The following is a 17,222-nucleotide window of genomic DNA, read 5'->3' as shown; positions in this document are numbered from 1 at the left end:
TATCAGTGTTCAGTTCACACCAATATAAATCATATGGCTTTAGATTTACAATCCCTAAACGGGCCAGACTTCCCTTGTCCAGTTTCCCTGGGCGACCGCACGCCATATGACAGTCTCCATGCATCCTCATATGTTGCAGACACCACACGCCAGCCCCCTTCGATTAGTTCCCGTGGGTGTCCTGCATCACTATATCACAGACTTTTACAGTCTCTTTACTCACACAGCCATACACAGCCCAGGGTATCCTCCAGATAGCAGCTGGGCACCATATCCACCTGTTTGCAATCGTTACACATGCTAGTCCTCTTTCGGGCACATGATATCCACCTCCGGGCACAGGACTGTCCACATCTGTCTCTTTCGGGCACAGGACATCCACCTTCGGGCACAGGACTGTCCACATCCGAGACCAGTACCATGGATATCTTGCATCGCTGTATAAGCTGTGGGTGCCAGGCTATTCAGCTGCCCTGGGTGCTGGCCTGTACTCCCATGCACTCAGCCAGTGCTCTGCAGGCCTCTGCTCTGCACACCAGACTGACACTGACGTACACCTGACACACCCATACCTCTTACTGCAGGGCTTTTAACACACACAAACCTGTGGCCTTCAGCCACATGGAAAACCCGGATCAGAAATCCGTAACTCCCATGCACACCTATGGACTTCATCCGTCTGCATACACAACCTGGGGAGAACACACAGCGACACCTATCTGTGACATGAGTCACTGCCTCACAGTAGATCCAAAACGTCAGAAAGCGCCAATCTCTCAAATACTTTTCTCCGAGCATCGTGACAGGGGTTAGAACCGAGCTTTGTCATTCGAAAACTTTCCATCTTTTTTTTTTTCAGCCATTACTGGGTTTACTGAAAAGTTCAGGGTCCGTATCATGGTTTAAGGTTCACATTGAGCCGAGCTGTATCAGGGTGCCTTGAGCATCGATTTCCAAAAATAGGTAATCAATATCAGATTGTTCGGGGTCTGACACGTGGCGGCCCTCCGAGTCAACTGGTAATAGTTCTTGTGGCCAGATCTTATCAATGAACAAAGCTTTATTGAAAATGTAGTGGCCACGGCCGGGTACAGCAGATCACCTCCGAGCTGTAATTACCTTCATCCGGTGTTGTGAATTCCGTTCTCGGGCTCCCTCCTGTGGTCGTGAATGGTACTTTGGTGAGTTCGGTCCTTGGACACCCTCTGGTGGCTTTGAGTGGAACTGCTGATCTTTGAGGTTGGCTTTCTCAGCTGCCCTCGCTTATTGCTTCTGCTGGCTTCCCTATTTAACTCTGCTCAGCTCGTTAGTTCATGCCAGCTGTCAATGTCTCAGTACTGGTTCAGATCTCTCTTGGATTTCTCAGATGACCTGTCTACTCCAGCAGCAGCTAAGTCCCTGCTAGTTCATTCGTTGTTCATTGGTTTTTTAATATATTTCTCAGTACATGCTATGTTTCTAGTCCAGCTTGCTATTATGATATTTCCTATAACATACCAATCCTTCTACAGGATCAAGAAGTGCCATCGAAACAATTTGAATACAATAAAACAATTTCTTTATTTAAGTATACAACAAATTAACATAACAAACATGTAATAAAATTGGTGCCTCAAACCAAAACTCCAGGAGGTTGGTGGGCAGAGTGGAGTATAATTTTTAATTCCTTAAACAATCATTGAAATTGCGGGGACATTGGAATTGAGAGTCAGACTGTTGGTCAATCACAATATTGTATGCAGGGAAAGGAAGCAAACAAACCAAAAATTCGGCCGCCACTTTGCAGTAGATGCTGAGATTGAAATTATCTCGCATCAAGCAGACACCCTTATTCCCTCTGAACAGCAAAAGTAATAACACACAGTCAGACCATCTTCATATTACCTGGACTGTAGGGGGTGTCACCCCCAGGAAGAAGCAACAGCGAAACGTGCGTAGGGGTCCGGAGGTTTGGCTAAACACGTGGCAGTGGATTCAAGTGTGGGACTACAGTCCAGGTAATATGAAGATGGTCTGACTGTGTGTTATTACTTTTGCTGTTCAGAGGGAATAAGGGTGTCTGCTTGATGCGAGATAATTTCAATCTCAGCATCTACTGCAAAGTGGCGGCCGAATTTTTGGTTTGTTTGCTTCCTTTCCCTGCATACAATATTGTGATTGACCAACAGTCTTACTCTCAATTCCAATGTCCCCGCAATTTCAATGATTGTTTAAGGAATTAAAAATTATACTCCACTCTGCCCACAAACCTCCTGGAGTTTTGGTTTGAGGCACCAATTTTATTACATGTTTGTTATGTTAATTTGTTGTATACTTAAATAAAGAAATTGTTTTATTGTATTCAAATTGTTTCTATGGCACTTCTTGATCCTGTAGAAGGATTGGTATGTTATACTAAATTAATGGAGTGCGACCCATTCCCCTTTGGGGTCTAGGGTCAAGGGTATTATGATTACTATATTTCCTTGCTAGCTGGAAGCTCTGGGGGTGCAGAGTTGCACCTCCACACCGTGAGTCGGTGTGGAGGTCTTTTTGCACACTCTGCGTGGTTTTTGTAGTTTTTAATGCTGACCCCATAGTTCCCTTTCCTATCCTCTGTCTATCTAGAGAAGATTTGGCCTCCTTTGCTAAAATCTGTTTCATTCCTGTATGTGTCACTTCCCTCTTAATTCACAGTCAATATTTGTGGGGGGCTGCCTTTCCTTTGGGGAATTTCTCTGAGGCAAGGTAGGCTTCTATTTCTGTCTTTAGGGGTAGTTAGCTCTTAGGCTGTGAAGAGGCGTCTAGGGAGAGTTAGGCACGCTCCACGGCTATTTCTAGTGTGTGTGATAGGATTAGGGATTGCGGTCAGTAGAGTTACCACCTCCTCAGAGCTTGTCTCAGGTTTTCCATTTTAACCATCAGGTCATTCCGGGTGCTCCTAACCACCAGGTCCATAACATCCGGCTACCAAAAAATGGTAACTGGAGGTTCCAGGTGTCAGACACCCACCTGCCATCTGATATTGATTACCTATTTTATACTTGTTTCTGCTTTCACCGGTCCGATCGCTGGTCTAATACCACGATACTTGTCCAACTATTAAGAAGAAAAAAAGATCAAGCAGGAAAAAAAAAATTATTTTATGAGGGATTTTGTTTTAGTTTTCACAGAGCAAGTTGACTAGGAGGCACTAAACACATGGTCCTCTAGTGATCTCTTGCTGACTAAACATTTTACACATTATTAGCTCAAAAGCTCTGGAACAACAATATCGCTCCCAAAAAATAACAATTGCAGTATATTTTGGATGATAAGATGCACTTTTTAGCAAGAAACAAATCTTGCTGAAAAGTGCTTGTGTGCTATAGTTAGAAGGCAGCTATCCCCATCCGGCTCCTGCAGTGCCAGACCCGCAATGCTGTGATGTAGATTGTGAGCCCTCGCGGGCAGGGTCCTCTCTCCTGTACCAGTTGCGACTTGTATTGTTCAAGATTATTGTACCTGTTTTTATTATGTATACCTCTCCTCACATGTAAAGCGCCATGGAATAAATGGCGCTATAATAATAAATAATAATAACTAGATGGGTATTTCCTGAAGGAACTACAGATAGTGCTTTGGAATGGTACCCAGGCTGCCCCTGCAAGAGTTTTACACTTGCATACCCCTCAGGACCGATTTGGTGGGTGGGGCACCTCAGGTGCCGATTTGGTGGGCGGGGAACCTCGGGTGCCGATTTGGTGGGCGGGGCCCCTCGGGTCCGATTTGGGGGCGGGGCCCCTCTGGGTCCGATTTGGTGGGCGGGGCCCCTGGGGGTCCGATTTGGTGGGCGGGGCACCTCAGGTGCCAATTTGGTGGGCGGGTCACTTTAAGAGCTGATATTATCTGGCAAAACCTGTGTCCTGGTGGGGTCATGTAGAGTTCGTAGGCATTGGCATAGTAACTGGGTCTGACTGCGCATATCAATGAGCTAATCAGCCCAGGTGGCAGTTACATTTCAAATTGCCTCAGAAATCAGCCCATTGTAACCTTGTGGGAAAATTTCCCTATTGAAATACATTGAGACAATGCATCCCAATGAGGGGAAAAAAAATTTCAAACGCAAATTGTGCCAAAACTACAAATCCGATCGACACGAAAAATACTTAGCACACCTCTCGTGGACGCTGGCTTCGAAATGACACCTCACTGGAGTCTGTGAGTGCAGCGGTTCGGGCCGCATTAATTGCGAAAAAAAGCCTAAGAATAATAACTAGATGGGTATTTCCTGAAGGAACTACAGATAGTGGTTTGGAATGGTGCCCGGGCTGCCCCTGCAAGAGTTTCACACATGGGTGCCCCTCAGGCACTGATTTGGCAGTTGTAGCACCTCAGGGTTGAGGATTTGGTGGGCGGGGCCCCTCGGGGTCCGATTTTTTGGGCGGGGCCCCTCGGGGTCCGATTTGGTGGGCCGGGTCACTCTGGGTCCGATTTGGTGGGCCGGGTCACTCTGGGTCCGATTTGGTGGTCCGGGTCACTCTGGGTGTGATTTGGTGGGCGTGGTCACTCGGGGTCCGAATTGGTGAGCGGGGCAATAATTATAATATGACTACAGATAGTGCTTTCGAATTGTGCTGTGCTGTCACTTTAAGAGCTGATATTATCTGACAAAATCTGTGCTGGGCTCATGTAGGCGTTGGCATAGTAACTGTGTCTGACTGTGCATATCAATGAACCAATCAGCCAGCTGGCAGTTGGCAGTTATTTTTAGAAATTGCCTCAGAAACCAGCCCATTATAAACGTATAGGAAAATTTCCCTATTGAAATGCATTACAATGAGGGGAAAACAATTTTCAAATGCAAATTGCGCCAAAACTACAAATCCGATCGACTTGAAAAAAACTTAGCACACCTCTCGTGGACGCTGGCTTCGAAATGACACCTCACTGGAGTCTGTGCGTTCTACGGATCGGGCCGCATTAACTGCGAAAAAAAGCCTAATAATAACTAGATGGGTATTTTCTGAAGGAACTACAGATGTTTGGAATGGTGCCCGGGTTGCCCCAGCAAGACTTTCACACTTGGGTGCTCCTCAGGCGCTGGTTTGGTAGTTGTAGCCACTCTGGGTCCGATTTGGCGGGCGGCGCCACTCTGGGTCCGATTTGGCGGGCGGCGCCACTCTGGGTCCAATTTGGTGGGCGGCGCCTCTCTGGGTCCGATTTGGCGGGCGGCGCCACTCCGGGTCCGATTTGGCGGGCGGCGCCACTAAGGGTCCGATTTGGCGGGCGGCGCCACTCCGGGTCCGATTTGGCGGGCGGCGCCACTCCGGGTCCGATTTGGCGGGCGGCGCCACTCCGGGTCCGATTTGGTGGGCGGGGGCACTCTGAGTCTGATTTGGTGGGCGGGGTCACTCTGGGTCCGATTTGGTGGGCGGGGGTCACTCTGGGTCTGATTTGGTGGGCGGGGTCACTCGGGCCGATTTGGTGGCCGGGGCCCCTCGGGCCGATTTGGTGGCCGGGGCCCCTCAGGGACCGATTTGGTGGGCGGGGTCACTCTGGGTCCGATTTGGTAGGCGGGGTACCTCAGGGACCGATTTGGTGGGCAGGGTCACTCTGGGTCCGATTTGGTGGGCGGGGTCACTCTGGGTCTGATTTGGTGGGCGGGGTCACTCAGGGGCCGATTTGGTGGGTGGGGCCACTCTGTGTCCGATTTGGTGGGCGGGGCCCCTCAGGGGCCGATTTGGTGGGCGGGGCCCCTCAGGGGCCTATTTGGTGGGTGGGGCCACTCTGGGTCCGATTTGGTGGGCGGGGCCATTCTGGGTCCGATTTGGTGGGTCGGGCCCCTCAGGAGCCGATTTGGTGGGCGGGGACACTCTGGGGCCGATTTGGTGGGCGGGGCCACTCTGGGTCCAATTTGGTGGGCGGGGCACCTCAGGGGCCGATTTGGTGGGCGGGGCCCCTCAGGGGCCGATTTGGTGGGTGGGGCCCCTCTGGGTCCGATTTGGTGGGTGGGGCCCCTCAGGGTTCGATTTGGTGGGCGGGGCCCCTCAGGGTCCGATTTGGTGGGCGGGGCCCCTCAGGGACCGATTTGGTGGGCGGGGCCCCTCAGGGACCGATTTGGTGGGCGGGGTCACTCTGGGTCCGATTTGGTGGGCGGGGTACCTCAGGGACCGATTTGGTGGGCGGGGTTACTCAGGGGCCGATTTGGTGGGTGGGGCCACTCTGGGGCCGATTTGGTGGGCGGAGCCCCTCAGGGTCCGATTTGTTGGGTGGGGACCCTCAGGGGCCGATTTGGTGGGCGAGGCCACTCGGTCCGATTTGGTGGGCGGGGCCCCTCAGGGGCCGATTTGGTGGGCGGGGCCCCTCAGGGGCCGATTTGGTGGGCGGGGCCCCTCAGGGGCCGATTTGGTGGGCGGGGCCACTCTGCCCTGTATACTGCGCGGCTCTGCGCTGTATACTGCGCGGCTCTGCGCTGTATACTGCGTGGCTCTGCGCTGTATACTACGTGGCTGTGCAATATACTACGTAACTGGGCAGTATAACTACGTGGCTCTGCGCTGTATGCTGCTCGGCTCTGCGCTGTATACTGCGGGGCTCTGCGCTGTATACTGCGGGGCTCTGCGCTGTATACTGCGTGGCTCTGCGCTGTATACTGCGCGGCTCTGCGCTGTATACTGCGCGGCTCTGCGCTGTATACTACGTGGCTGTGCAATATACTACGTGACTGGGCAGTATAACTACGTGGCTCTGCGCTGTATGCTGCTCGGCTCTGCGCTGTATACTGCGGGGCTCTGCGCTGTATACTGCGTGGCTCTGCGCTGTATACTGCGTGGCTCTGCGCTGTATACTGCGCGGCTCTGCGCTGTATGCTGTGCGGCTCTGCGCTGTATGCTGCGCGGCTCTGCGCTGTGTGCTGCGCGGCTCTGCGTTGTGTACTGCGCGGCTCTGCTGTATACTGTGCGGCTCTGCGCTGTATACTGCGCGGCTCTGCGCTGTATACTATGTGGCTGTGCAATATACTACGTGGACATGCATATTCTAGAATACCCGATGAGTTAGAATCGGGCCACCATCTAGTAATAATAATAAGACTACAGATAGTGCTTTCGAATTGTGCTGTGCTGTCACTTTAAGAGCTGATATTATCTGACAAAATCTGTGTGTTGGTGTTTCGTAGGCGTTGGCATAGTAACTGTGTCTGACTGCGCATATCAATGAGCTAATCAGCCAGCTGGCAGTTATTTTTAGAAATTGCCTCAGAAACCAGCCCATTATAAATGTATGGGAAAATTTCCCTATATAAATGCATTGAAACAATGCTTTCCAATGAGGGGGAAACAATTTTCAAATGCAAATTGCACCAAAACTACAAATCCGATCGACATGAAAAAACCTTAGCACACCTCTCGTGGACGCTGGCTTCGAAATGACACCTCACTGGAGTCTGTGCGTTTTACGGTTTGGGCCACATTAATTGCGGAAAAAAGCCTAATAATAACTAGATGGGCATTTCCTGAAGGAAATACATGGTGCTTGAACAGCGCTGCCAGCTGCCAATGAACCTCAGGAGCAAGTCTGGCATGCAGGGCTCTGCCCCTGGGTATCCAATTTGGCCCCTTGGTAGCCACTTTAATGTGCGGGGCCCCTTGTTAGCAACTGTGGCCCCTTGGTAGCCATTTTGGCATGCAGGAATCCTTGGTAGCCACTTTGGAGCACACAGCCTCCCGGTAGCCACTTTGGCCACATCCTCATATACAGACATCACTCCTATATACAGACACCACTCCTATATACAGACACAACTCCTACATACAGACATCCCTCTATATACAGACACCACTACCATATACAGAGATCCCTCTATATACAGACACCACTACCATATACAGAGATCCCTCTATATACAGATACCACTCCTATATACAGACATACCCCTATAAACAGACACCACTAAAATATAGACATCCTTCTATATACAGATACCACTCCTATATACAGACATCCCACTATATACAGACACCACTCCTATATACAGACATCTCCTATATACAGACATCCCTCTACAGACATCTCTCCCTTATACAGACATCTCTCCTATATACAGACATCCCCCTATATACAGACACCACTTCTATATACAGACATCCCTCTATATAGAGACACCACTCCTATATACAGACACCACTCCTATATGCAGGCACCTCTCCTATATACAGACACCACTCATATACAGACATCCCCCTATATACAGACACCACTCCTATATTCAGACATCCCCCTATATAGAGACACCACTCCTATATACAGACATCCCTCTATATACAGACACAACTCCTTTATACAGACATCCCCCTATATACAGACACCACTTCTATATACAGATATCCCTCTATATACAGACACCACTCCTATATACAGACACCACTCCTATATACAGACATCCCTCTATATACAGACACCACTCCTATATACAGACATCCCCCTATATAGAGACACCACTCCTATATACAGATATCCCTCTATATACAGACACCACTCCTATATACAGACATCCCTCTGTATACAGACACCACTCCTATATACAGACATCCCTCTATATACAGACACCACTCCTATATACAGACATCCCTCTATATACAGACACCACTCCTATATACAGACATCCCTCTATATACAGACACCACTCCTATATACAGACATCCCTCTATATACAGACATCTCTCCTATATACAGACATCCCTCTATATACAGACACCACTCCTATATACAGACACCACTCCTATATACAGACACCACTCCTATATACAGACATCCCTCTATCTACAGACATCTCTCCTATATACAGACATCCCTCTATATACAGACACCACTCCTATATACAGACATCCCTCTATATACAGACACCACTCCTATATGCAGACATCCCCCTATATACAGACACCACTCCTATATGCAGACATCCCCCTATATACAGACACCACTCCTATATACAGACATCCCCCTATATACAGACACCACTCCTATATACAGACATCCCTGTCATGGTTCCCAATGGCAGGGGAACGTCAGGACACATAAATAACGGACGAGCTCTTGGGTGATGGAATCTCGAGCTGACCGTGAGCTAAACCTACCACACAACTAATAGTGGCCGGGGGGGCGTGCCTAAGTTTTATCCCTAGACACCTCTCGCCAGCCGGAGGACTAACTAACCCTAGTAGAGGAAAAAACAGACCTGGCTTACCTCTAGGGAAATTCCCCCGAAAAGGAGACAGAAGCCCCCCACATATATTGACGGTGAGTTCAGAGGAAAAGACATACGCAGTATGAAGGTAGGTTCAGCAAAGCGAGGTCCGCTTACTAGATAGTAGAAAGATACAAAAGGGAACTGCACGGTCAGCTGAAAACCCTTTTAAAATACCATCCTGAAATTACTTTAAGACTCATGTGTCAACTCATGACACCGGAGTGGTAATTTCAGCCCACAAGAGCTTCCAGCTACAGAGATTGATATAACTGTAAACTGGAACAAAAAATGCAAACAAACTTAGGACTAAGAGTCCAACTTAGCTGATCAGTAGTCTAGGAGCAGGAACATGCAACAGAAAGGCTCTGGTTACATTGATGGCCGGCAAGGCAATGACTGAAGAGCAGGAATAAATAGGAACTCCCCACTACTGATGAAAACAGGTGAACTGAGAAAGAAAACACACCCGAGTCACCAGTACCACTAGCCACCACCAGAAGGAGCCCAAAAGCAGATTCACAACAGTACCCCCCCTCAAGGAGGGGGCACCGAACCCTCACAAGAACCACCAGGGCGATCCGGATGAGCCCTATGAAAGGCACGAACCAAATCAGAGGCGTGAACATCAGAAGCAGTTACCCAAGAATTATCTTCTTGACCATAACCCTTCCACTTAACCAGATATTGTAGTCTCCGTCTGGAAATACGGGAGTCCAAGATTTTCTCCACAACATACTCCAATTCACCCTCAACCAGCACAGGAGCAGGAGGCTCGGTAGAAGGAACAACCGGCACCTCATACCTCCGCAACAACGACCGATGGAAGACATTATGGATAGCGAAAGATGCCGGAAGGTCTAAACGAAAGGATACAGGGTTAAGAATCTCCAAAATCCTATAAGGACCGATGAACCGAGGCTTAAACTTAGGAGAAGAAACCCTCATAGGGACAAAACGGGAAGACAACCACACCAAGTCCCCAACACGAAGACGAGGACCAACACGACGACGGCGGTTGGCAAAATGCTGAGTCCTCTCCTGGGACAACTTCAAATTGTCCACCACCTGTCCCCAAATCCGATGCAACCTATCCACCATAGTATCCACTCCAGGACAATCCGAAGACTCCACCTGACCGGAAGAAAAACGAGGGTGAAACCCCGAATTGCAAAAGAAAGGAGAAACCAAAGTGGCAGAACTAGCCCGATTATTGAGGGCAAACTCTGCCAACGGCAAAAAGGCAACCCAGTCATCCTGATCCGCAGACACAAAACACCTCAAATAAGTCTCCAAGGTCTGATTAGTTCGCTCCGTCTGGCCATTAGTCTGAGGATGGAACGCAGACGAAAAAGACAAATCAATGCCCATCCTAGCACAGAATGCCCGCCAAAATCTAGACACGAACTGGGTCCCCCTGTCAGAAACGATATTTTCCGGAATACCATGCAAGCGAACCACATTTTGAAAAAACAGAGGAACCAATTCGGATGAGGAAGGCAACTTAGGCAAAGGTACCAAATGAACCATCTTTGAAAAACGGTCACACACCACCCAGATGACAGACATTTTCTGAGAAGCAGGGAGATCAGAAATAAAATCCATACAGATGTGAGTCCAAGGCCTCTTCGGAATAGGCAAAGATAACAACAATCCGCTAGCCCGAGAACAACAAGGCTTGGCCCGAGCACAAACATCACAAGACTGCACAAAAACTTGTACGTCTCGAGACAGGGAAGGCCACCAGAAGGACCTAGCCACCAAATCCCTAGTACCAAAGATTCCAGGATGACCTGCCAACGCAGAAGAATGAACCTCTGAGATGACTCTACTGGTCCAATCATCAGGAACAAACAGTCTACCAGGCGGGCAACGATCAGGTCTATCCGCCTGAAACTCCTGCAAAGCCCGTCGCAGGTCTGGGGAAGCAGCAGATAATATCACCCCATCCTTAAGGATACCTGTAGGTTCAGAATCACCAGGGGAATCAGGCTCAAAACTCCTAGAAAGGGCATCCGCCTTAACATTTTTAGAACCTGCAAGTACCAACCACCAGAGTTTAAGACCAAAAACCAAGGAATTAAAAGGCAAGGATATAGATTTAAAATTACTTTATTAAAGCTGGTAATAACATATATTCATGTGCACATGTTGGAAAGAATTAAAAACAATAACAGAGATGACAAATATATAAATAACTTAGTCACCAATATATAAAAAATAAATAAGCCTCAGGTGTGCCACATAAGGAAAGATTAATAGCGGGACTCATATATAGGACAATGAATTAATGTGTAACACGTGATAAAAAATCAATAAAATAAGCAGTGCGATAAGAATAGAATAAAATTCCCACAACTGAATACGTGGATGGTAAATATGTGCAATAGTGCTACGTGCAAATGTGCAAGGGAACGAAACTGAATAAAGTGCTGAGTGCAAAATAATACAATGGTCCCGAATTATATGGCAGTACCTGTATCCTAAATGGCGTCACCTGGCTCCAAACAATGCGCACCCCAACGCACGTTTCGGATTTTAGAATCCTTCGTCAGGGGGTGGCAAATAGTAGATCCAAGGAGTTTATATATTGTTAAAGTAAGCCGACGTCAGACGCCGAAGTAATGTGCGGCGCAGGCGCCGACGAACAGATCCGGGAGTCCCCGCCCACCGCATCACGTGGTCGGACGCACAGGAACTGAGTACCCGGCGTTTCCAAGGCCACAGTGATACAAAGAGCAGGGACGGCGAATCGACGAAGGCGCATGCGCACAACAACGGCATACTGATGTGGGTAAGTAAAGCCAAATAAAGAACATCAGAAAGATGTATAGGATAAAACCGATCGGACTATATGAAAAACAGAGGGAGAAACTAAATGTATACGGTGGAAATTACCAAATAGATGGACATACAATACTATATTGATCATATATAGAATATTTCTTATTAAAGTGCAAACTAATCCCATAAGTCCCATACAAAAAGGAAAGGAGAATTTGTACAATTAAAATTGCAACCACTAGGGGAGACAAAAGAAAAAAGAAAGGAAAACTAATAAATATAGGAAGGACATCAGTACCATACTATACCACAATATGAATCAGAAAGTACTGGATGAACATAGCACTCGATATAGAAAAATGAAAATAAAGATACTTGTACAACATAGAATAAGGAGTACTGATGAGTCGACCATAAATAGTAAATAATTTACGTGTATCAGGAAGTACTGGATGAGCCAAGACAAATATAAAATTATATGGAAAAACAAGGGAAAAAAAGAGAAAGAAAGATATTTATGGATAAAAGTGCCTCGAACATAGTATTTATACAATAGTACAAATTACAGGTATAAAGTAATCTATCAAAAAATGATCTGCATTATATCGAAGAAAATATAATAAAAAAATACAAATAAAATATGTGCCTAATAATTGTGCCCCCATAAGTCAAAAAAAGGGGGAAGAAAAAGAAAAGAAGAAGAGCAGAAATATGCAAGAAATTATCATATATGTTAATCATATTATAGGAGGGGTAGTATAACACCACCGAATTACATTAATCTGAAAAGTGCTATCACCATCTCCAGGTGACTGGAAAATATACAACCTTGCCAAAGCATATATAAAAAATAATAAATTGTAAATAGTGATAAAATTAAAAATAAAAAGAGGGGGGGAAAAAAAGAGAAGAAACGAAGAGAGGGGGGGGGGACAGGAGGGAAAGGAGGAAGGGGAAGAGGAATGGGAGGGAAGGGTGGGGGGGGGGGGGGGGGGAAGGGGAAAGAGTAAGTCTTCCAAAAGAAATTATTGGTTGCTAAATGGTAACAACTGACATTATATATAAACCTTCAAATAGCATATCATATATCAGGATCAACAATGTTAATCATAAAGAAAGTCCAATGTTCGATCCTAAAGTAAACATATTCAAACGCAAATGACAATATTCATTTTCATCTTCCTTTTTCAGATCCAGAAGATGGTGGTCAAATCCTCCATCCGTGTATAAGATGCATATTATGTAAGTACAATCACAGATGAATTTCCACTTGCAGATGGACCAACACCACAACCGTGACAGCTACGATGAAGGTAAATATTATCTAAAATTTCAAAATTTCAAAGTGAGATGAAGTGCTGTACAAATTTACCTATTCATATCTGTACATATGGTATATATACACCTGTATATTCACATCTACATTTTTACAAAAATTATATACCCACATATATATAAATAAAAATAAATAAAATATAAAATATAAAGTATATTAAAATTAAAAAGATAAAAAGCTAAAATTATTAAAACACCTTGATTAAAATATAATGGATTACAGAAAGGGGGCAAAGCTTAAATTCTCATTGAGGCCAAGTGGGGAAACAGTGTCTAACACCCATATCCACCTGGCCTCCCTTTTCGCCAAGGGTATACTTACCTTGCCACCTCTTTCATTTTGTTTAATCATATCGATGCCTATCACTTTCAAAAGTGAGGCATCACAATTATGGTGGATTTTAAAGTGCCTAGGGATAGTTTTCAATAGTGAGATCTCCTCAACCTCCTTAGCGGCCAAAATACCCAAAACGTGTTCTCTGGTTCGAATCTTTAGTTGTCGACTAGTAAGTCCCACGTAAATAAGAGAACAAGGACAGGTCGCGTAATATACAACGGCCTTTGAATTACAATTTATAGTGTGCTTAATTTTGTAACTGACCGTACCCTTTGAATTACTGAATTCCTGAGCTCTTTGAATATTGGGACAAGCCACGCACTTCCCACAAGGCTTACAACCTCTTTGTGTCCTGGGACAGGATGTAAAGGGGGGAAGGAGGGTAGTCTTGCATATATAGTGACTTTGTACAAGGCAATCCCTAAAATTTCTAGACCTCCTATAAGTGATGTTAGGTTCCTCCCCAATATAGTTATGTAGAATGGGATCTGACCGTAAAATTGACCATGCTTTGGCTATACAGGACCGCATTACGTCGGCCTGGCCATGGTATTGCGTAATGTACCTCACCAGTTGGTTAGAGACAGGGTTTTTATTCGAATATAGTGCTTGATGTCTGGTTGTATGTCTGGCACGATTATATGCTTTTTTTATAGAACGTTTACTATAACCTCTTTCTATGAACCTCATTTTTAAATCCTTGGCTTGCGTTTCAAAATCTGTCTCGTCAGAGCAGATCCTCCTTAGACGTAAAAACTGTCCAGTTGGTATGGACCGGATCATAGCTGGAGGGTGTGCTGAGGTTGCATGGAGAAAAGAATTTACCGAAGTAGTCTTCCTATAGAGATTAGTATGCAGACACCCATCATCCCTCTTTTGAATACTGACATCCAGAAATTCAATCAATTTCTGATCAAATCTGTAGGTCAAATGTATATTGTAATTGTTCAGATTTAACACCCTCATAAACTCCTTCAAAGTGTCAACTGATCCTTGCCAGATCAGAAAAATATCGTCGATGTAGCGTGTCCACATAAGGACACGCTCCATCGACTGCATCTGACCTGACATAAAGAGGTCCCTCTCCCACAGCCCCAAGAATAAATTAGCATATGCCGGTGCGAAAGAAGCACCCATTGCGGTGCCCTGGAGCTGTAGGTAGAGGGACCCCTTAAATAGAAAAAAGTTGTGTGATAGCGAAAATTCAAGCAGTTGAACCACCAGTTTGTTCATGGGAGTAGACATAGATGAGGTTGCTACGAAGTGCCGGACGGCATTGATCCCATCAGTGTGCCGTATATTAGTGTACAAGGATTCTACATCACATGATACCAGTAACGTATCATCATCAATGCACAGTCCATCTACTTTCTTCAAAAATTCAGTTGTGTCCTTTATAAATGATGGTAGTTCTTCTACCAGTGGCTGTAGTTTAGCCTCCACAAACTTGTTTATATTTTCAAGATAGTTTCCACAACCGGAAATAATCGGCCTACCTGGGGGTGTCATTTGATTTTTATGGACCTTTGGTAATAAATATAACGTTGGTACCATAGGCTCAGAAACTTGGAGTGCTGAAAAAAGCTCCTTGGTAATCACTCCATTGTCCCATGCCGTTTTCAAAACACTTATAAGCTCCGATTTAAATTTGTCCAAGGGATTAAATGTTAGTTTTTTGTAACACCTCACATCTCTCAACTGTCTAAAAGCCTCACTCTCATATAGTGACTTCGGCCAAATAACTATGTTCCCACCCTTGTCAGCCGGTTTGATTACTACATCATCCATTTCCCGCAACTTTTTTAGAGCCGATCTCTCCTCTCTATTAAGATTATCCAAATTAGGATATAAGGGTATCTTTTCAAATTCTCTACTTACCGTTTTAACAAATACCTCAATTGCCGGATAAGCTGACAAGGGTGGAAATTTCTTAGACTTAGGTTTAATTGACTTAGGGATCTTACCTTCCTCTGTCTCATTGTGTTCTTGTGCCAGTTCATGTAGAATAGTTAGTGCCTCCTGCTCCGCCTCTGTTGGGAACATTTGTAACAAATTCTCATTATGAAAGTATTTTTTGAATATCAACTTTCTCGCAAATAAATGTAAATCCTTGACTGCAGTAAAGCAATCAAATCGCGCTGTTGGGCAAAACATTAGACCTCGGCCTAAGATATCAATCTCAGTAGATGATAGATTGTATGAACTTAGATTGATTACCTTCAAATTATTTCTCGATTTTTCTGGAGAATAACCATATGGTCTTTTCGCAGCTGTGTAGCGTGGTTCTCTTTTTCGCTTTGGTGTAGAAATAATTGAGGACATAGACAAGGCGGAGGAGGAGGCACCAGACACATCACATATTTGTGGGTTGGATGAGGTTGATGGGATTTTATCCCTCACACTTTCTTTGGGTTGATATTTACGCCATCTGTATATCTTCCCATTCAGGAAATCTTTTTGATCCCTCAGGAGTTTATTTGATTGCTTCACTTGAATATCTTTCACCCATTGGTCAATGTGTTTATCCATTTGTAGGTTAATAGATTGAAACTGTTCTACTGTAAAGTTAGCCTTAGCTCTTGTTAATGCCTCCTCCAGAAGTGCATCAGTTTTGGTCAATATTCCCAAATTATATTTGATCAGTAGTTCCATCAGTTTCCTGGATGTTCCATTACAAATCTCTTCCCAGTTTTTAACGAACTCGTCATCATCTACCGGGAAAGAAGGGGTGACTTGAATCCGCAATCCTCTAGGTATCAACTGTCTTTGAATATAATTTTCCAAGAAGGCCCGACTCCACCATGATCGGGTTCTTTTATATATTAGAGTTTTAATAGTATTAAACATATCATTAAACTGTAAACCATTATCTGTACTTGATATGGTATCACCACTAGAGAATACCGAATTGATTTGTCCCTGCCAGGAAATCTCTCTGGCCTTGAAGTCCATTCTCCGGTTTATGGAAAGAAGCCTGTGCAGAACACAGTATAAGTTTAGACACAAAATTGTTTTAGCACTTAAGGAAAAAATTATGAAAGAATTTTTTATATATAAATATAAAATATGTGTATAAAAAGAATAATACCTCAAAAAAGAGGAGGACATAGTTATTTGGCCGAAGTCACTATATGAGAGTGAGGCTTTTAGACAGTTGAGAGATGTGAGGTGTTACAAAAAACTAACATTTAATCCCTTGGACAAATTTAAATCGGAGCTTATAAGTGTTTTGAAAACGGCATGGGACAATGGAGTGATTACCAAGGAGCTTTTTTCAGCACTCCAAGTTTCTGAGCCTATGGTACCAACGTTATATTTATTACCAAAGGTCCATAAAAATCAAATGACACCCCCAGGTAGGCCGATTATTTCCGGTTGTGGAAACTATCTTGAAAATATAAACAAGTTTGTGGAGGCTAAACTACAGCCACTGGTAGAAGAACTACCATCATTTATAAAGGACACAACTGAATTTTTGAAGAAAGTAGATGGACTGTGCATTGATGATGATACGTTACTGGTATCATGTGATGTAGAATCCTTGTACACTAATATACGGCA

The sequence above is a fragment of the Ranitomeya variabilis genome, chromosome 6 (genome assembly GCF_051348905.1).
Source record: "Ranitomeya variabilis isolate aRanVar5 chromosome 6, aRanVar5.hap1, whole genome shotgun sequence".
Classification (NCBI taxonomy): domain Eukaryota; kingdom Metazoa; phylum Chordata; class Amphibia; order Anura; family Dendrobatidae; genus Ranitomeya; species Ranitomeya variabilis.
Note: the sequence above shows the minus strand (reverse complement) of the source record.